Here is a 21,831-nt window from a genome sequence, read left to right on the forward strand (position 1 = left end):
TGTTTGGCCCCCACATGAAATTCTGTCCTGCGTCGGCCACTGATTTCTAGCACGCAGAAATTATTTTTCCCACGAGTTAAATCAAACTTCTTGAAGCTTTTTGAATGTACGAACATAACCAAAACTCGATTTGGGTGTAGTCACGAGCTGTATATATAATATAACATCAGCCGTACGTAATGTACTGATGGGCGGGTTAACAAATGTCACTCACTACCAGCACCAGCAGCGCTTAGATGCATCCGGCCGGGCCAGGACCCAGGACCAGAAAGCGCGCACGTGCACAGCGGATGCTGATGGGTTAGATCGACTGATCGAGGAAGAGGAGAGCTTAATTAAGAAACGCCCCGTTCCGCTTTGCTAGCTTGCGCCCTGACTGTCCAGCCCACGCGCTTCGGTCCGATTCACATGCTAGGCTGGTGCAAGCGAGCCGAGACTTTTTTTTAGAACCACCTTGCTCAGCAAACCTTAGGAACACCGGCTTATAAGTCGAAGCGAAGCGCTGTGCACTGTCTCTTCGGAGACATCCGATAAAATTGGAACGATACAGAGAAGATTAGCATGGCCCCTGCGCAAGGATGACACGCACAAATCGAGAAATGGTCCAATTTTTTTTGACATTTCGCGCCAGGACATTTCGCGCCAGGTCCCTTGTTCTTGCAATCAGATTTTTACCGCCTCTCCCCACTATAGCATTGCATTAAGGTCCCTGTTACAATCACCACAAAAGCAATACAATTGCAGCTTGATCACTTGCTTTGGAATCAAAAACACGACAACACAAATGAATAAACCAAAGTTTCCTCCCTTTAATTAACTCTCCTTTGAAGGTTAATTCAATGGAGAAGATAAAAAAGAATAATAAGATAGTTACAACAGTGACTCATACAGCATAAAAGGCAGAATAGATTAGTCATTTTCGGTTTTATTACTTTGCCTCACTCTTCTAGAATACAATAAATGGTTACAAATATACCTTCGGGTCCATTAACCGCGTCCAATCGTGATAAAATATTTATGCCAATCTGATAGAAAAGATCGACTTCAAATATATCACGAATCTCGAGATGAATAAACTATTGAATGACTTAAAACAAACATATGGGATTAGTTCACGGCACCATACATCCATGCACAAACTCACGTACATCTAATAATTGGATCTACCATTTATTAACACGACATAATCCATATGTTTGATATTCTTAGCCTATATATGTATGACTCTATTCATCACCTAGGGTGATGGACCCATCACCTTGACTAACACAAATCGATCATCGATGCGCAACCCACTGCACCGCAATCTGCCCGCACGCACGACCACTCACCACAATCCAACCAGACGTGCTACCTGCCGCACCCCAATTAGCCTGCATGTCCTGACCACCCACCGTGTGCCTCGCGCTCCAACTAGGTGTGCCTCACCCATTAATAAGTAGCTCCAATCATGATGAAATATTTATGCCAATCTAGTAGAAATGATTCACTTAAAATATGTTATGAATCTCGAAAGTGAAATGTATATGTTGTGGTTAGTTCACTCTTCTGGAATACAACAAATTGTTACAAATATACCTTCGGATCCATTAACCGCGTCCAATCGTGATAAAATATTTATGCCAATCTGATAGAAAAGATCGACTTCAAATATATTACGAATCTCGAGATGAATAAACTATTGAATGACTTAAAACAAACATATGGGATTAGTTCACGGCACCATACATCCATGCACAAACTCACGTACATCTAATAATTGGATCTACCATTTATTAACACGACATAATCCATATGTTTGATATTCTTAGCCTATATATGTATGACTCTATTCATCACCTAGGGTGATGGACCCATCACCTTGACTAACACAAATCGATCATCGATGCGCAACCCACTGCACCGCAATCTGCCCGCACGCACGACCACTCACCACAATCCAACCAGACGTGCTACCTGCCGCACCCTAATTAGCCTGCATGTCCTGACCACCCACCGTGTGCCTCGCGCTCCAACTAGGTGTGCCTCACCCATTAATAAGTAGCTCCAATCGTGATGAAATATTTATGTCAATCTAGTAGAAATGATTCACTTAAAATATGTTATGAATCTCGAAAGTAAAATATATATGTTGTGGTTAGTTCACGACACCATACCATCCACGCACACACACACTCACGTACATCTAATGATAGGATCTACTATTTATTTAACACAATATAATGACCATATATTTATTATTCGTAGCCTATATATACAAACTCTATTCATTTCCTAGGGTGGTGGACCCATCACATTGACCAACCCAAACCGATCACTGACGTGCTACCCATCGCACTCCGATTAGCCCCCATGCTCCACCTTTCACCAAGATCCAACTAGACATGCTACCTGTCACACCCCAATTAGCCTGCATGTCCTCACCACCCACCGGGCGCGCCTCACCCATTAAGCAAGTCCAATCATGATAAAGTAATTATGCCAATCCGATAGAAAAGATTGACTTAAAATATGTTATGAATCTCAAGGTGAATAAACTATTAAGTGACTTAATATATATATATATATGTTGTGGTTAGTTCACAACACCATACCATCCATTCGCACACTCACGTACATCTAATGATAGGATCTACTATTTATTTAACACAATATAACGACCATATATTTATTATTCTTAGCCTATATATACGACTCTATTCGTCACCTACAGTGATAGAACCATCACTTTGACCAACCCAAATCGATCATTGACGTGCTACCCATCGCATCCCGATTAGCCCACATGCTCCACCACCCACCAAGATCCGACCGAATGTACTACCCGCCGCACCCCAATTAGCCTGCACGTCCTAACCACCCATCTTACGCCCACGCTCCAACCTGGCACGCCTCACTCAATAAGCGGGTCTAATCGTGATAAAATATTTGTGCCAATCTAATAGGAATGATTGACTTAAAATATATTACGGATCTCAAGGTGAATAAACTACTGAATGACTTAAAATATATATGTTGTGGTTAGTTCACGGCGCCATACCATCCATGCACACACTCACGTACATCTAATGATTAGATCTACTATTTATTAACACGACATAATGACCATATATTTACCATTCTTAGCCTATATATACAAACTCTATTCATCGCCTAGGGTGGTGGACCATCACATTGACCAACCCAAACCCGATCACCGACGCGCTACTCGTCACAGCTCGATCAGCCCGCCCGCCCCCAACAACCCGCAACGATCCAACTATACATGCTACCTGTCGCATTCCAATTAGCCTGCATGTCCTGACCACCCACCGGGTGCCTCGCTCTCCAACTAGGTGTGCCTCACCCATTAATAAGTAGGTCCAATCGTCATGAAATATTTATGCCAATCTAGTAGAAATGATTCACTTAAAATATGTTATGAATCTCGAAAGTGAAATATATATGTTGTGGTTAGTTCACGGCACCATACCATCCACACACACACACGTACATCTAATGGTAGGATCTACTATTTATTTAACACGATATAATGACCATATATTTATTATTCTTTGCCTATATATATGACTCTATTCGTCACAAATAGTGATGGAACCATCACTTTGACCAATCCAAACCGATCATTGACGTGCTACCCCTCGCATCCCGATTAGCCCACATGCCCCGCAACCACCCACAACGATCCAACTGGACATGCTACCTGTCACACCGCCAATTGGCCTGTGCGTCCTCACCACCCACCAAACGCCTCACCTATTAAGCGGGTCCAATCATGATAAAGTAATTATGCCAATCCGATAGAAAAGATTGCTTTAAAATATGTTACGAAACTCAATGTGGATAAACAATTAAATGACTTAATATATATATGTTGTGGTTAGTTCACAACACCATACCATCCATTCGCACACTCACGTACATCTAATGATAGGATCTACTATTATTTAACACGATATAACGACCATATATTTATTATTCTTAGCCTATATATATGACTCTATTCATCACCTACAGTGATGGAACCATCACTTTGACCAACCCAAACTGATCATTGACGTGCTACCCATCGCATTCCGATTAGCCCACATGCTCCACCACCCACCAAGATCCGACCGAATGTACTACCCGCCGCACCCCAATTAGCCTGCACGTCCTAACCACCCACCGCACACCCCACGCTCCAAACGGGCACGCCTCTCTCATTAAGCGGGTCTAATCGTGATAAAATATTTGTGCCAATCCAATAGAAATGATTAACTTAAAATATATTACGAATCTCAAGGTGAATAAACTATTGAATGACTTAAAATATATATGTTGTGGTTAGTTCACGGCACCATACCATCCATGCACACACTCACGTACATCTAATGATTAGATCTACTATTTATTAACACGACATAATGACCATATATTTACCATTCTTAGCCTATATATACAAACTCTATTCATCGCCTAGGGTGGTGGACCATCACATTGACCAACCCAAACCGATCACCGGCGCGCTACTCGTCGCAGCTCGATCAGCCCGCCCGCCCCCAACAACCCACAACGATCCAACTAGACATGCTACCTGTCGCATTCCAGTTAGCCTGCACGTCCTCACCACCAACTAGGCATGCCTCACCCATTAAGCAGGTCCAATCATGATAAGGTAATTACGCCAATCCGAGAGAAAGGATTGATGTAAAATATATTACGAATCTCGCAGTGAATAAACTATTAAATGACTTAAAATATATATGTTGTGGTTAGTTCACGACACCATATCATCCACCGCTCGCCGCCTAGGGAAGTCCGTCATAATCGCTCGTGCCTAGGGAAGGCCGGCGTCGTCACGGGAGGTGGGACGCTAGCGTGCGCCACTCTAGGGTGCGCGCTTCTGAGGAGCCGACATCGCGCGCACGCCTCTGGGATCTGTCACCACGTGTGCTCCTCCAAGATCCGCCGTCGTGCTCCCTCAGGGCCACCACCGGTGATGCCAAAGCCTACCGTGCCTCGCTCAACCGCCGTCACCTCCGGGCCTAGGGTGCGTCGTCGTCGCTTGCCGGTCGCCTCAGGAGTGTCGTCAACGCTCGATCCTAGGGGAGTGCCACAGCCGGTAACCCGCCTTGGTGCACCACCGTTGCTTATTTAAGAAACGCCTCGTTCCACTTTGCTAGCTTGCACCTTGACTTCCATCCCATGCGCTTCGATCCGATTCACAAGCTAGGCTGGTGCAAGCGAGCCGAGACTTTTTTAGAACCACCTCGCTCAGCAAACTTGAGGAACACCAGCTTATAAGTCAAAGCGTAGCGTTGTGCTCTGTCTCTTCGGAGACATCCGATAAAAATGGAACGATATACAGAAGATTAGCATGGCCCCTGCGCAAGGATGACACGCACAAATCGAGAAATGGTCCAAATTGTTTTGACATTTCGTGCCTAGGTCCCTTGTTTTTGCAATCAGATTTTTACTGCCTTTCCCCACTATAGAATTGCATAAAGATCCCTGTTACAATCACCACAAAAGCAATACATTTGCAACATGTGCATCTTTCCATTTTTATTTCCTATTGTTCTCTCCATCCCTGTTAATACGTACCATAGTAGAAACTGTTGGATCACTTGCTTTAGCATCAAAAACACGACAACACAAATAAATAAACCAAAGCTTTCTCCCTTTAATTAACTCTCCTTTGAAGGTTAACTCAATGGTGAAGGTAAAAAGTATAATAAGATAGTTACAACAGTGACTCATAGAGCATAAAAGGCATAATAGATTACTCATCTTCATTTTTATTACTTTGCCTCACTCTTCTAGAATAAAAAATGGTTACAAATATACCTTTGGGTCCATTAACCGCGTCCAATCGTGATAAAATATTTATTCCAATCTGATAGAAAAGATCGACTTAAAATATATTACGAATATCAAGGTGCATAATCTATTCAATGACTTAAAATATATGTGTTGTGGTTAGTTCACGACATACATCCATGTACAAACTCATGTACATCTAATAATTGGATCTACCATTTATTAACACTGAAATTCGCCTAGAAGGGGGGTTGAATAGGCAAAACCTAAAAATTATGGATGTTTCCCGATGTTCCATCCCAAAGGATGTACGTCCAATTGAGGAGGCCCCGAAGGCCGAATCTTTTTTAACCCTTTAGCTCTCTCAAACGGACATGGTGACCTGTTGAGTTTGCTTCACTATCACACAGACACTAAGTCCTGACCTCCACATGAAGTATTTAGAGTCTCTTGCCTCGCTTTACAACAATGAGAATGGGAAGTGAGAGCGAGTGTGAAAATCCAAATCAAGAGCACAAGAGAATGCAACACTCTAGAACAAACGGTAAGCTTCTAATCTCTCGAAAGTTATTGCACTTGATGTATATCACTTTGGTGTAGCTCTTATGTCTTCAATGTGCTGGTTGGGGGGTATTTATAGCCCCCAACTACTCAAATGGCTGTTGGAATAAATGTGCAAAAGTTGTCTGTCTAGTGGTGCACCATACAGTCAATGGTGCTTGTCCGGTGCACACCAGACACTCTACAGTGCACGTCTGGTGCACTATCAGGTTACCATTCTAGCCCGTCAGGCGGTAGCTCTAAGTTAGCAAGTTACCATTGCTGCTGTCATCAGACTGTCCGGTGCACACCGGACAGTCTGGTGCTCTCGCCTGCCGATAACCCGAAGATGCTGAGTTTGTTAACCGCCGCTACAAATACCACTGGACAGTCAGGTGCACACTGGACAATCTGGTGTCCTCTTTTCGGCATTGGCTGGCTTCTCTATGAAAACTTTGGGCACTTCCAAACTGTCTGGTGCCCCTCCTTCAGCAAGCTGATTTTTCCTGTTTTCTCCAAACTTTCTTCAAATCATTTTGGCTTTCTTCAAGGAAGTTCCTAGGACTCAGACAAACATATGTGCTATTAATCCAACCACTCTAAGTCCCATTTTTGAATATTTTGTTTTCTCCAACTTATAACTTTGATTTTTCTCAAACTAGATCCAAAAGAGTGATTCTTTCAAATTAATCTATCCAACCTCTCTTGATGTGTCAAACAGGTTCCTAGGGGTGTAAGCAGGGGCGGACCCACAGGGGGGTCCAGGTGGGCCCTGGCACACCCTAAGCCAGGCCCACCGAAGACCCCATCCCGGTATCCCGAGCGATCGTTCAGCTTCTTTACATCAGACGGCGGGCGGCAGCTAAGATTACTTTTCGTCTTTCTGCGATCTGCGCCCGCGGCGGCGCCCCTGCCCCTGCCTCCGTCCGGCCAACGCGGTGCGATCTGCTACTGCTACCGAAGACCGAAGTGCCCAGTTGGCCAGTTGCCTGCGCGGTGCACGGCGGCGCCCTGCCAGCCTGCCTCCGTCTGCTCGTCTAGTTGGCTGTTGGCTTTTGGAGTCTTCGTCTAGACGTCTGCCCAAGACCCAAGTACCTGTTGCCTGTTGGCTACTTGGCTGCTGGATGTTAGTTGTTGCCGCTTGCCTCTTGGTCTGGCTGTAGTGCCGTATTTGCTGCAACTGTTCAAGCCTTTGTTCTGCTGTTCAACGCTTCAGCCGGCCAGGTAACGTACTAATGTACATATATATTTTTTGTTGAATTTTGTCTAACGCAGTGTGTACATATATATATATATTTTTCTTATTGATTGTTGATTCACTACAATTGTTTTTGTAGTGTCTAAAATATGAAGAAGCAGAGAGATATTGCCTCTCTTTTTCGCAATCATGCTGTAAAGAAACAGAAGTTTATTGCTTCTTCATTATCTCTGGATGTTACTCAAGTGCCGACACCTCAAGAACAAGAGGAAGAGAGGATAAATGAAGAAATTGTGAATCCAATGCCATCTGCATCGCCACCACCAACAATTTATGATGTCAGTCGTCTTCCACATGATCCAGGTGAAAGACCACCTATTGCAAGTTACCATGCTAATGATCACGATGCAATTCGAAGAGCATATATTCTTAGAGGTCCATTTCAACCATATGCACATGAATTTCCAAATAGGAAAATTGGAGATAGAGATCGCCATTTTAATTTTGTGTGGTTTCAAAATTTTCCTTGGATTGAATATAGTGTTAAGAAAGATGCTGCATTTTGCTTTATGTGCTACTTATTCAAAAGTAAAGCAAATAAGGGCAAAGGGACTTCTGCATTTACTTCAGATGGTTGGAATAATTGGAATAAAGGGTCTGAAGCACTTCTAAAACATGTGGGTTCTATGACACATAAGACAGCCGAAGAGAAATATCTTGGCTTTATAAATCCTAATGCAAGAATTGATAATAAAATTGAGAAGTGGAGTGATGATGATCGCAATCTTTATAAGATAAGGTTGACATATTCACTTCGATGTTTGAAGTTTCTTTTGCATCAAGGATTGTCATTTCGTGGACATGATGAAAGTGAGGAGTCTGGCAACAGAGGAAACTTTATTGAAATCTTGAAATTTCTTGCTGCAAATAGTGAAGAGGTCAACAAGTATGTTCTTAACAACGCTCCAGGTAATTGCACTTTGACTAGCCCAAAGATACAAAAGCAAATTATTCAGTGTTGCGCTATAGAAACTAGAAAGAAAATAATTGAAGAGCTTGGTGAAGAGCCATTTGCAATTTTAGCGGATGAGTCTAGTGACATATCACACAAAGAACAACTAGCTCTTTGCTTGCGTTATGTTGATGCATTGGGAAGGCCATGTGAGCACTTCATTGGAGTTGTTCATGTAGATGATACTAGCTCTTTATCACTTAAGAATGCAATTGAAGCTTTACTGGTTAGTCATGGCTTGACTTTGACACGAATTCGTGGACAAGGTTATGATGGGGCTAGCAACATGAGAGGTGATATTAAAGGATTGAAAACATTGATCATGCAAGAGTCACCTTCTGCTTATTATATCCATTGTTTTGCACATCAACTCCAACTAGTTCTTGTTGTTGTTTCCAAGGGAAATAATGATTGTGTGTGGTTTCTTGATCAAGTAACTCTCTTATTGAATATTGTTGGAGTTTCTTGTAAGCGTCACGGTATGCTTCGAGATGCTAGACTTGAGAATCTAATGAAATCACTTGAATGTGGTGAACTTGAAACTGGGAGAGGATTGAATCAAGAGATGGGGTTGCCTAGGCCTGGTGAGACTCGATGGGGCTCTTATTACAAAACTATATGTAACATAATTACTATGTATCCTGTAATTCGAGATGTTCTCATGATTCTTGGAGAGGATACTACAGTTAGAAGTGATTGGACAAGGATACATTCTATGCTTGGAGCATTTGAGTCATTTGACTTTGTTTTTGATGCACACTTAATGTTTGTTATTCTTGGATATACAAATGATCTATCAGTGTGTTTGCAAAGAAGGGAGCAAGATATTATTAATGCAATTTCACTTGTTAATGTGGCAAAGAGAAGAATGCAACAGTTAAGGCTTGATGGTTGGGATCAATTTCTTCAAAGAATCACTTCATTTTGCAACAAACATGATATCGAAGTTCCTGCTATGGATGGAAATTATAAGCCTTATGGAAGATCATCACGATTTGTTCATAACCAAACCAATGATGACCACTTCAGAAGAGAAGTATATATTGGGGTCATTGATCAAATTAGCCTAGAGCTTGATAGTCGGTTTAGTGAGGCTAATATGGAGCTGCTTTCTTGTATGTCAGCATTAGATCCTTCCAACTCCTTTGCTTCTTTTGATGCACACAAGGTACGAAAGCTAGCTGATTTCTATCCTAATGACATGTCAAACACTGACTTGTTAAAGCTTGACTTGCAACTTGACAATTATATTGATGGCATAAGAGAAGATGATAGATTCAAAGACATAACTAATCTTGTGGACCTCTCAGTTAAGCTTGTTGAAACAAAGAGACATAAGGTGTTTGATATGGTTTATTTGCTTCTCAAATTGGTATTGCTTTTGCCGGTAGCGACAGCAAGTGTTGAAAGGGCATTTTCTGCAATGAGTTTAGTGAAGACTAAATTGAGAAACAAGATGTGTGATAGTCTTTTGGATGATTGTCTCGTTACATACATCGAGAGGGATATTTTCTTCGAAGTGAATGAAGAAGATATAATTGAGACTTTTATGGCGTTGAGGAAGCGCAGGCCAGATAAGTAGTATTATTGAAATCTGTATGTTTAATGTATGCAACTTTCATACTTAATTGTTGAATGCCAAATTTTATATACATATATCGAATTGTTTACCAAATTTACTATAAATTATATGTATATTTGATAGAATTTACATAAAAATTTTGTTGCGGCACACCCTATATAAAAATTCTAGGTCCGCCACTGGGTGTAAGCAACTTGTCCAAAGTATGAAACTAGGTAACCTTTATGTTTTCCAAGTTATACCCCTCTATGGTCGGTTTTGAGCTATTTCTGACTTAGAACTAAGTTGAGTGTACTTATGCACATGTGAATTTTAGACTAGGCAAAAAAGCTAGTCCCTAAGGTTTTGATGGTCATCAAGCACCAAAATAAATTAGAGAATATGGTAGAGACCATTTCCCTTTCAATCTCCTCCTTTTTGGTGATTGATGCCAACTCAAACCAAAGCAAATGTAAAGAGTAGAAATATAACTGGTTTGCAAATCGACAAGAGTGCATAAGTTACTAGGATTGAAAGCAGTTCTAAATTCAAATTAATGTTTTTGACATAGTTAAAATTTTGGACCACATTTGCACCACTCAGCTTGTTTTTTCAGAACATTTGGTAAAGTCTTTTCAAATTCTTTTGAAATTGGCCTAAGGTATATGAATACAACTTTTCAAAAAAAATCCAAGTTCGAAATATTCTCCCCCTTTTTCAAATGCTTTTCCTTTGGTTAAGTAAAAGCTCCTCCTATAAAAGTTCTCCCTTTTTTGGTAAAAAATAGTTATTCTCCTCTTAGCTGTCAAGAGGGTTTTTGCAAATGCAATAGTAACAATTTGGAAGATAAAACTATTCTAAAAACAGAGTGGTGGTGCGGTCCTTTTGCTTTGGCCTATTAATTTCTCCCCTTTGGCATTAAGCGCCAAAAATGAAGAAATCTGGTGGCCTTTAACAAGAAAGATATGAAATAAAGTACATGAGTTGGGCAAAGGATGTTTGATACTGATAGAGATGTAATTGAAGCTTTTGACTTTGACTTTAACTCCATTTCTCTTTCAATCTAAGACCAAGTATTAAAATACATGACAGAACGCTTTACCAGACCTTGTTGGAGCCGGTCTTAACCTCTCAAACGAGCTAAAAAAGTTTTAGTTTTATTTTACGAAAGTTGAGTTTTCTAAGAATATACACGCCATCTCGACCATAGATGAAGTAATTAACTCAGCGCATGAAATCATCCCCGGCCGCTAGACGACAATGCAACCAAAATGAAAAAAAATGAAAACTCTAGACGACAACGCACGGGAGGTTGTACTCTACGGACGAGAGCTATAGCGAGGAGCAGACTCGCTTTAGCGGACAGGAGAACGTCCGCCACGTTTGGAGAGCGTCGGAGCCAGCCGATAAAATAGAGGAGCCTTTAGTGTGCGTTGTTGGGCGCGTAGTGAAGTACTTTATCTGCTATATTTACATGACAGAACGCTTTACCAGACCTTGTTGGAGCCGGTCTTAACCTCTCAAACGAGCTAAAAATGTTTTAGTTTTCTTTTATGAAAGTTGAGTTTTCTAAGAATATACACTCCATCTCGACCATAGATGAAGTAATTAACTCAGCGCATGACATCATCCTCGGTCGCTAGACGACAACGCAACAGAAATGAAAAAATGAAAATGCTAGACGACAACGTACGGGTGGATGTACTCTACGAACGAGAGCTATAGCGAGGAGCAGACTCGCTTTAGCAGGCAGGAGAACGTCTACCATGTTTGGAGAGCGTCGGAGCCAGCTCTTAAAATAGAGGAGCATTTAGCGTGTGTTGTTGGGCACGTAGGGAAGTACTTTATCTGCTATATTAACATGATGAACGCTTTACCAGACCTTGTTGGAGCCCGTCTTGACCTCTCAAACGAGCTAAAAAAAAGTTTTAGTTTTCTTTTATGAAAGTTGATTTTTCTAAGAATATACACGACATCTCGACCATAGATGAAGTAATTAACTCAACGCATGAAATCATCCCTGGCCGCTAGCCGACAACGCAGCAAAAATGAAAAAAATGAAAACGCTAGACGACAACGTACAGGAGGATGTACTCTACGAACGAGAGCTGTAGCGAGGAGCAGACTCGCTTTAGCGGACAGGAGAACGTCTGCCACATTTGGAGAGGGTCGGAGCCAACTGGTAAAATAGAGGAGCATTTAGTGTGCGTTGTTGGGCGCGTAGGGAAGTACTTTATCTGCTATATTTACATGACAGAACGCTTTACCAGACCTTGTTAGAGCCAGTCTTAACCACTCAAACAAGCCAAAAAAGTTTTAGTTTTCTTTTATGAAAGTTGAGTTTTCTAAGAATATACATGCCATCTCGACCATAGATGAAGTAATTAACTCAGCGCATATAATCATCCCCTGTCGCTAGACGACGACGCAACAAAAATGAAAAAAAAAATGAAAACGCTAGACGACAACGTATGGGAGGTTGTACTCTACGGACGAGAGTTGTAGCGAGGAGCAGACTCGCTTTAGCGGACAGGAGAACGTCTGCCACGTTTGGAGAGCGTCGGAGCCGGCTGATAAAATAGAGGAGCCTTTAGCGTCCGTTGTTGGGCGCGTAAGGAAGTACTTTATTTGCTATATTAACATGATAGAACGCTTTACCAGAACTTGTTGGAGCCAGTCTTAACCTCTCGAACGAGCTAAAAAAAGTTTTAGTTTTCTTTTATGAAAGTTGAGTTTTCTAAGAATATACATGCCATCTTGACCATAGATGAAGTAATTAACTCAGTGCATGAAATCATCCCCTGTCGCTAGACGACAACGCAACAAAAATGAAAAAAATGAAAACGCTAGACGACAACGTACAGGAGGTTGTACTCTACGAACGAGAGCTGTAGCGAGTAGCAGACTCGCCTTAGCGGACAGGAGAACGTCCGCCACGTTTGGAGAGCGTCGGAGCCAACTGGTAAAATAGAGGAGCATTTAGCGTGCGCTGTTGGGCGCGTAGGGAAGTACTTTATCTGCTATATTTACATGACAGAACGCTTTACCAGACCTTGTTGGAGCCAATCTTAACCACTCAAACGAGCTAAAAAAGTTTTAGTTTTCATTTATGAAAGTTGAGTTTTCTAAGAATATACATGCCATCTCGACCATAGATGAAGTAATTAACTCGGCGCATGAAATCATCCCCGGCCGCTAGACGACAACACAACATAAATGAAAAAAATCAAAACACTAGACAACAACGTACGAGAGCCTGTACTCTACGAACGAGAGCTGTAGCGAGGAGCTGACTCACTTTAGCGGACAGGAGAACATCCGCCATGTTTGGAGAGCGTCGGAGCCACCTGGTAAAATAGAGGAGCCTTTAGCGTGTGTTGTTGGGCGCGTAGGGAAGTACTTTTTCTGCTATATTAACATGACAGAACGCTTTACCAGACCTTGTTGGAGCCGATCGTAACCTCTCAAACGAGCTAAAAAAAGTTTTAGTTTTGTTTTATGAAAGTTGAGTTTTCTAAGAATATACACGCCATCTCGACCATAGATGAAGTAATTAACTCAGCGCATGACACCATCCTCGGCGACAACGTTTGGGAGGTTGTACTCTACGGACGAGAGTTGTAGCGAGGAGCAGACTCGCTTTAGCGGACAGGAGAACGTCTGCCACGTTTGGAGAGCGTCGGAGCCGGCCGATAAAATAGAGGAGCCTTTAGTGTGCGTTGTTGGGCGCGTAGGGAAGTACTTTATCTGCTATATTAACATGATAGAACGCTTTACCAGACCTTGTTGGAGCCAGTCTTAACCTCTCGAACGAGCTAAAAAAGTTTTAGTTTTATTTTATGAAAGTTGAGTTTTCTAAGAATATATATGCCATCTCGACCATAGATGAAGTAATTAACTTAGCGCATGAAATCATCCCCTGCCGCTAGACGACAACGCAACATAAATGAAAAAAATTAAAACGCTAGACGACAACGTACGAGAGCCTGTACTCTACGAACGAGAGCTGTAGTGAGGAGCAGACTCGCTTTAGCGGACAGGAGAACGCCCGCCATGTTTGGAGAGCGTCGGAGCCAGCCGGTAAAACAGAGGAGCGTTTAGAGTGCGATGTTGGGCGTGTAGGGAAGTACTTTATCTGCTATATTTACATGACAGAACGCTTTACCAAACCATGTTGGAGCCAGTCTTAACCACTCAAACGAGCTAAAAACGTTTTAGTTTTCTTTTTTGAAAGTTGAATTTTCTAAGAATATACACGCCATCTTGACCATAGATGAAGTAATTAACTCAGCGGACGAAATCATCCCCGGCCGCTAGACGACAACGCAGCGGAAATGAAAAAAATGAAAACGTTAGACGAAAACGCATGGGAGGCTGTACTCTATGAACGAGAGCTGTAGCGAGGAGTAGACTCGCTTTAGCGGACACGAGAACGGCTGCCATGTTTGGAGAGCGTCGGTGCCCACCAGTAAAATAGAGGAGCCTTTAGCGTGCGTTGTTGGGCGCGTAGGGAAGTACATTATCAGATATATTTACATGACAGAACGCTTTACCAGATCTTATTGGAGTCGGTCGTGACCACTCAAACGAGTTAAAAAAGTTTTAGTTTTCTTTTATGAAAGTTGAGTTTTCTAAGAATATACATGTCATCTCGATCATAAATGAAGTAATTAACTCAGCGCATGTCATCATCCTCGTTCGTATATACTAATACCTTCATTTTGTAGCAGGGGCGGAGCCACGGGGGCTGGGGCCCCACCTCATTTTTTGTCTTCTTATATATATGTTGAATATGATGTGATTTGGAAAAAATAGTAAGTACATGAAGGCAAAAATACAGCACACATCCACCATCATGCCAACAATCAAACTCCACAACTTTGTAAAACAGCCCAATTCCGCTTATGTTCTGTTATCGTTGTATCCGATCGACAAAAGGTAGAAGCGCTCGACTCCATCGTCGTCATCCCCTTGTTGTACTCGTCCTAACTTTGTCGCCTGCCCCCTTCTGCGTTACCCCAATGTTGCTGCCACACCTGGCTCCCCTTCTACGCTCACCGACTCTGTCGCCGCACCAATGTCGATGTCGCCCGTCCATCCCCCTTCTGTCTGCGCTCACACACCCGCGCAATTCAGTCATTCAGCCATCGCAACATTGACACGTACTGTTTTCTTGTTCATATTTTTCTCTTCTTTCAAATTTTAATTTCTATTGTTCGATCACTAGATTCTATATGCAGCGTTACATCTGTTTTATAGTCTTATCTAGATGTCTTATGATTTTGTTTGGCCCCACATGAAATTCTGTCCTGCGTCCGCCACTGATTTCTAGCACGCAGAAATTATTTTTCCCACGAGTTAAATCAATCTTCTTGAAGCTTTTTGAATGTACGAACATAACCAAAACTCGATTTGGGTGTAGTCACGAGCTATATCTCTACTACTACTTAAGAACGTAGTGTAGACGTTCACAACGTAATGGCGCACGGTTCTGCCTCCCACCTGCGACACCCTCCGCTCCGCGCAGCACCAGCCGCCATCCCCGCCCTCCATCTGCGCGCGTCTGGCATCTCCCTCGCCCCCGCTCTCCTCTCTGCTGTCCACGCCCTCTGCGCGTGTCTTCCAGCCACCCGCGAGCAGAGCCTCCGCCCCCGGATCCCACGCCCGCGAGCAGAGCCTCTGCTGTCCATGCCGTCGGATCCGCTCCTCCCTCGGAAGGAGAATCTCCAAATCTCGCCACCATCCCCGCCTGCCATCTGCGCGCGTTGGCCGTCTACCGGCTACGCGCGTGTGACCGTCGTTGGATCGCAGGTCTCGCCCAATTCCAAGCGCCCCCGCTTCGAGCGTCGCCCCCAACAAGACGTCCGGATCTGCGCTTGCCCTAGCTCGCGAGGTCGACGCCGATGGATCCAAGGACACCAGCGTCGCCCCTCTCCGAGCTCCCCTAATGGCCGCCGCGGGGATGTTCTGCTGGTCCACACCAAGTGCGTCGTCCACACCAACCTCCTCCAAGTGCGTCGTCCACACCAAGCTCCTCACCAACGACTTTCTCCTCTTTTCCATGTCCGCAAGCTCCGCTAGACACCGCTGTCTTCGACCCTGCTGCGCCAACAAGCTCCACGCGCCCAGGCCATCCTTCTCGCCCCCATCCTACTCACATCCTCCCTGCCCCCGTCCTCGACGCTGACGTCACCTCCGCTGCCTCACTCCCACTAATTCGACCGGATCATCGCCCTCATTTTTGGACCCACGCACCTGCGTTTGTGTTGTGTTGTCTTGGATCTGGATCAAGATAAGGGGTTCCCCTGCCCTTCTGATTTTCTAAGACTCCCGCTGGTTTTGTGTTGATGCAGTGTTCGAAGAAGAGGGAAATCAAGCGCCAGATGGCCACGACCAAGCTATTCGCGGAGGAACAGCTCGCCGAGGATGTCGCCCTCAAGAGAGGCATCTCCGTGGGGGGCTGATTGTTTTGCTGAGAAAAAAATACCGATCATGGAGGTGTGTCCACACATTTCTTGGCCACTGCCTCTATTGTGTATCCTTTAGTTGATAGATACATGTTAGACGTTTCTTAATATACCTCGCGAGATTGATTGAGTTTGCTTGCTGACTACCTATGGTTAATTACTAGATACATGGAGCCAAATGTTATCTGATATACCAGCTTCCATCACTTGGGTTATTTCTTGTTGGCTACCTGTAATGAATCAGTGGTTAGCACCTTCTGTTGGTTTATCCAAGGTTTTTAGTTAAGTGCTGAAACTACACTTATTTTTCGCTCAAACAAGCATTTATAAGCTACCAGCTCCTGCCTTCCGCTTCAACCATGCACATATCTCTGTCCGCAGAATTTGACTACTCGGTTGGCCCAACAATTGTAAGTTACCAGCTCCTTCTATTTTGCTTGAGAAAATCTGATCTTGGTTGAAATGTCAATGTCATTACAAAAGAGAGTAAATCACTAACAAGAAGTTTACTGATTCTATTTTGCTCCTCGACGTCGGCGTCCGCATCATCCAAGGTCAGTAACTCCACTTCCCCAAGAGCCAGCGAAACTATTTGATTGGTAACTAGGTGAATTTCAAAACATCAGTGCATACATTGACGATACATTAGCATTTAGAATGAGTCCCCTCCCATGATGCCCGCCGAGGTAGCGCCGTCGCGGCGCATGCCCCCTACCCGCAAAAACTGCCACTGTATGGTAATGGGACCCCTTGCCATGCTTGATGTGTATGTCCCTTTTATTGCCTTCATGATATCCAATCATAATTGGAGTTCAAAGTAGGGACAAGAACACAATAACAATATATGGAGAAATAATTAATTAATTCATGCACTACTGAGTACAAAAATAACTTTATGTGTCGCCGCCAGACGGGATTACAGCTTTGTGGAGCCTCACAATAATCCAGGTAGCATATAGAACATTTTTACATGTGCTTGTGAATGTCCCAAATCAGATGACCATGTTTTTCGCACTTCCGGAGACTCTATAAGGAGGGTGTTCATACTTCATATGCTCCAGTAAGTTCTATGATTCCTTTTATGGAGTTTACATGTCTACAATAGTTGCTTTTATGGAGTTTACAAATGCTGACAACAATATATGCTTTCAACCATGCTTACATATATGCAATTTACTTGCTATCAACAATAGTATTTAACATGTTTACAGGTACAGTACAGGACCACATAGTTACATACATCCCACAACTTTTTTATTCTGTATTTGTGCTTGGAGGGACACGTGATAGTACTGCTACTCTTAATGTGTGAGTCATATTGTATTTTTAAAGACTACCGCTATTCCGCATTTGTACATATTACTGTGCATAGTTGGTGGTTGTTCAGCTATTCATAGAGCTGGGTCTTAATGTACATTGCTACTGCTTGATTTTTTTGCATCCTTGTAAATTTAATTGTGCTCCCTTACAGATAAGCAAAAATGTTTTTGGTCTGAATGTGCAGAACCTACATTTAGTTTTTGGTCTGAATGATGTCTTAAATCTCGCATGGGCTCTATTTCAGTCCAGATCACTGGAGCACCCTGCAGATCTGATCACCCTGCATGTAGTATTGAACATGTTTACATCACCCTGCAGTTCTGATCACTGGAGCTCTATTTCAGTTCTAAACATGTTTCTCCATTTTATCACCTGGGTGTCTGGTGAGAAGGACCTTAATTGTGGTAGAGTCTATTTTGGTTGTGGCCCTAGAACATTGCATCATGTCAGCTCTCTGTGTCCAAAGACTTTTTTTTTATCATTATGCAAAACTTGCCTCTGTTTACATTGTTGTACTCATGGTGTACTGTTTAATTTATCATATGATTCTCGAAGTAAGAACTACAATTTGATGGTTGCTGCTAGCTATGAGGACCTGACAAGGCCAATGTGCATTTGGGAAGAGAACTTGAAGAGCAAATAAATATTGTCTTAGATTTTATGATTTTCTGAACATGTCGCCATGTATCAGTGTCAGATGCTGAATGAGTTATCTTCTGTGATGTTGAATCAGTTGTCTTAGAATTATTTGAACTTGTTTGCATATACCACTTGCATTATGTTATCAACATCTTCAGTGATAGAACACTGAATCATGCTCCTGCTGTTTTCAAAAGCTGCAGTAATGTTATGCACTATGGAATGATGCTAAGGTTTTATTGAGCAGGTTGATCTCTCAGCCACCAGACACCAGACACGCAGCCGGGGTTGGCCAGCGCCAGCCACCAGGCCGCCGTGGCTCCGACTTCCAACGTCGTGCCCCGCCTGGCAACCGACCGCATCCACCGCCTCCTGGCTGGCTGGGCAGGGTAGACACAAAGGTCTCATCCAGTGCTCCACTCCTCCGGTGAGCACTGATCTGATCTCCACAATAGCAATTGCGATTTTTAATTCCCAATTTCTAAGCTTTGCATTAGTAGGTGTTTGACTTTATTTTCTTGTAATGTGGATGCAGTAGTATAATAACTTCATTGGATTTAATTATTGCAGCATCCTTTTCTGCTCCGAGACACCTGCTGAAGCTGGAAGTACATGGTACAAGGATGATTACTTTAATTGAATTGGTAAGGAAATGTTGGTTTTCTCGTCCAATTCAGATATTCTCGTTTCCATTTGATCACACGTGCTTCGTACATCACGTGGATAGTCTGTATGAATCCTAAAAAGATCTAAATGAACATCGTCATTTAATTAATATAGGTCGGTCATTTTGCAACCCTTGTTAACAATAACCAAACTGATGGATTTTCTACCGCCGTAAATTTCAAGTAAAATTTATGTTATGATGTTCAACTTTTCTTGTCATGTGTGGCGGAAACATAAGTAGGCTGGATAAATAGTTTTGTAATTTTTATGCCTAAACATGTTCAAACAAACTGTTTGTAATCTAATGTATGCAACTTTGATGCTTAGCTGTTATGTTAAATACCGAATGTACTATAAAATTATATATTAGATAGAATTATATATAAAAAAAATTTGTTGTGGCACACCCTATACAAAAATCCTAGGTCTGCCACTGGCTGCTGCCATCCACTGCGGGCTCGATCGCCACGCCGACGCCATCCCCGTCCTCGAGCGCGCCGTCACAGTCCGGCACAAGAATCGTATGCTGACAGCGAGCCTGAGGCCGGTGCAGCCGACGGCGACGACTACCAGCAGCTGCAGCCTGTCGAGCCCGACTAGAGGGGTGAGTGGTGCTGCTCCTGATGAGATCGCTGGAGGCTTAATGGAGATTCCTGTAATCTATGAGGCACTTGGCGATCTCGATGAGGCCCAAAAGCTTCTTCATAGGGCACTCAGGCGAGGGCTCATCGAGGGAGTGGAGCATTGTTGCCGGTGTTGTGGCACAAATGGGCGTTCTGTACTACATGGTGGGAGGTATGCAAATTCGGGGAACTCGTTCAAGGGTGCAGTTGCAAAGTCTAGGGCCATTGGTGAGAGGAAGTCGACATTTTTCGCATTCTGTTGAACCAGATGGGGCTAGCTTGTGTGTAGCTGTTCAAGATAGACGAGGTTGCATAGTTGTTTGAGGAGGCAAGGGCGGTTCTGGAGCAGGAGTGTGGCACTTCTCATCCTAATACTCTTGGTGTGTACAACAACCTTGCTGCAATCTATAATGCCATGGGAAGGTATATGTCATATTTTGTTCTTCTGCAACCTTCAGTCATTATTCATAATCCGTGATCATATATCTTTCTATGATGCAATTACAGTCCTAATCTGTAGTACAGATAGATGGAGTACACAGCGACATATTTAGCCCTGGTGCTGAAAGGGGGAGCCACACACTTCTGATTCAAGTATTATTTACCCGCTATGAATTCAAAGGTAGGAAAATAGGAATGTAAGAATACCTATCTTCTAAACTGCGCTCAATATCAAAATGGCGTTCCTAAGGCTTAGATATGGGTGCTGCTCAGGCAGTGGAGAATGCCACAACTTGTGCCTGCTTGTTTATCACGGATGAGTAGCGATTCTTACTAGACGTTCTTCATGCAGTCGGCACTCACGATGGCCTTGGACACAATCCTGAGCAACAAGATGTTGAAATACTATTTGGACCTGGCTATACTGGTCTTGCGGATCTTGGGAATAGGTACCCTGGTTTGATTTTTGAAATACCCTGTTGTTCTGACAATTCCTTATGACAAATAATTTAGCTCTCATGTTTCTTCCTCTTTTACAGTTGATATATGGCTTCAATAATGCAAGTCATGTTTTTAACCCACCATTCCATATCAAGGTTGCTTTTAGTTTTCACATTCGTTTTTGATACATTGTTACATTTGTATCTTTTTCTTTTACTTTACTCGTCTTTTTTCATTTTAGATACTTTGAGAAACAGAGTTTGAAAGCTGCATTTGCTACTGCACTAGCTGATCCAACAGTAGACCTAAACATGCAAATGTAAGTTGTCTTGCTGAATTACCAAATCTAAACTGCACTTGGAGTAAGTCATGTATGGATTTCTATTCCAAATGTCTTCACTGCTAATGATGCTTGTTTTAGAAATGTAGTGTGAATGACAATGAAACTAACCCCACTTGCTGATGATGTAGCAATCATCATTCTGGCTAGCATGCACCCAAGGTTGACCAAACTGATTCGACAGTTTTGGGATGAGATCATAACGTTCGTCCGACTTTTGCAGAGATCATTACAGAACTCCAAGATATTCTACACCATATCTAGGTAGCATGATCCGCTATAATACTGAACAACTCTTATATGTGTCTAGGTGTGATAATAAGGGAATAAAGTTGTAGCTAATATGATTTCTTAGGAGCCACTTGCCATGTCCTTTTTGTTTAATACAATAACTTGGCCTAAGCGTATATTGTTTTTAACAGGCACCGAAGGGATCTCTGAATGTGATCTAGCATGTGTTGCTTTTGGGTATCCATTATGGCATGTTATTTTCTTAATATAGTTTTAATATCCATTGACAGATGTTGACTTCCATATCTATACTACTCTATTAAAAACCTAATGATATAGCTAAGATCACAAATGGATTACAAATTCTTTTGTTATAACAATATAACACATATTTGTACATAAATTATCATGATATTATATGTTACCGTTGCAAAGCACGGGCACTCACCTAGTATATAATATAACATCAGTCGTACGTAATGTACTGATGGGCGGGTTAACAAATGTCACTCACTATCAGCACCAGCAGCGCTTAGATGCATCCGGCCGG

General features: G+C 42.7%; 1 long non-coding RNA gene and 2 other non-coding genes across 3 annotated transcripts; all 3 read left to right on the plus strand.

Moving 5' to 3' along the window:
- Positions 1-511: 511 nt before the first annotated feature.
- LOC118476584 (U6 spliceosomal RNA) lies at positions 512-614 on the plus strand. Its single transcript, XR_004856763.1, has one exon. It is a non-coding gene; the product is annotated as a U6 spliceosomal RNA (small nuclear RNA).
- A 4,695-nt stretch (positions 615-5,309) lies between these two features.
- On the plus strand, positions 5,310-5,412 carry LOC118476585 (U6 spliceosomal RNA). The gene has a single exon (XR_004856764.1). It is a non-coding gene; the product is annotated as a U6 spliceosomal RNA (small nuclear RNA).
- A 15,209-nt stretch (positions 5,413-20,621) lies between these two features.
- On the plus strand, positions 20,622-21,475 carry LOC118476392 (uncharacterized). Its single transcript, XR_004856382.1, has 3 exons — positions 20,622-20,718; positions 20,809-20,865; positions 20,952-21,475. It is a non-coding gene; the product is annotated as an uncharacterized lncRNA (long non-coding RNA).
- The last annotated feature ends 356 nt before the right edge of the window (positions 21,476-21,831 follow it).

Source organism: Zea mays, chromosome 2 (genome assembly GCF_902167145.1).
Source record: "Zea mays cultivar B73 chromosome 2, Zm-B73-REFERENCE-NAM-5.0, whole genome shotgun sequence".
NCBI classification, from domain to species: Eukaryota; Viridiplantae; Streptophyta; class Magnoliopsida; order Poales; family Poaceae; genus Zea; species Zea mays.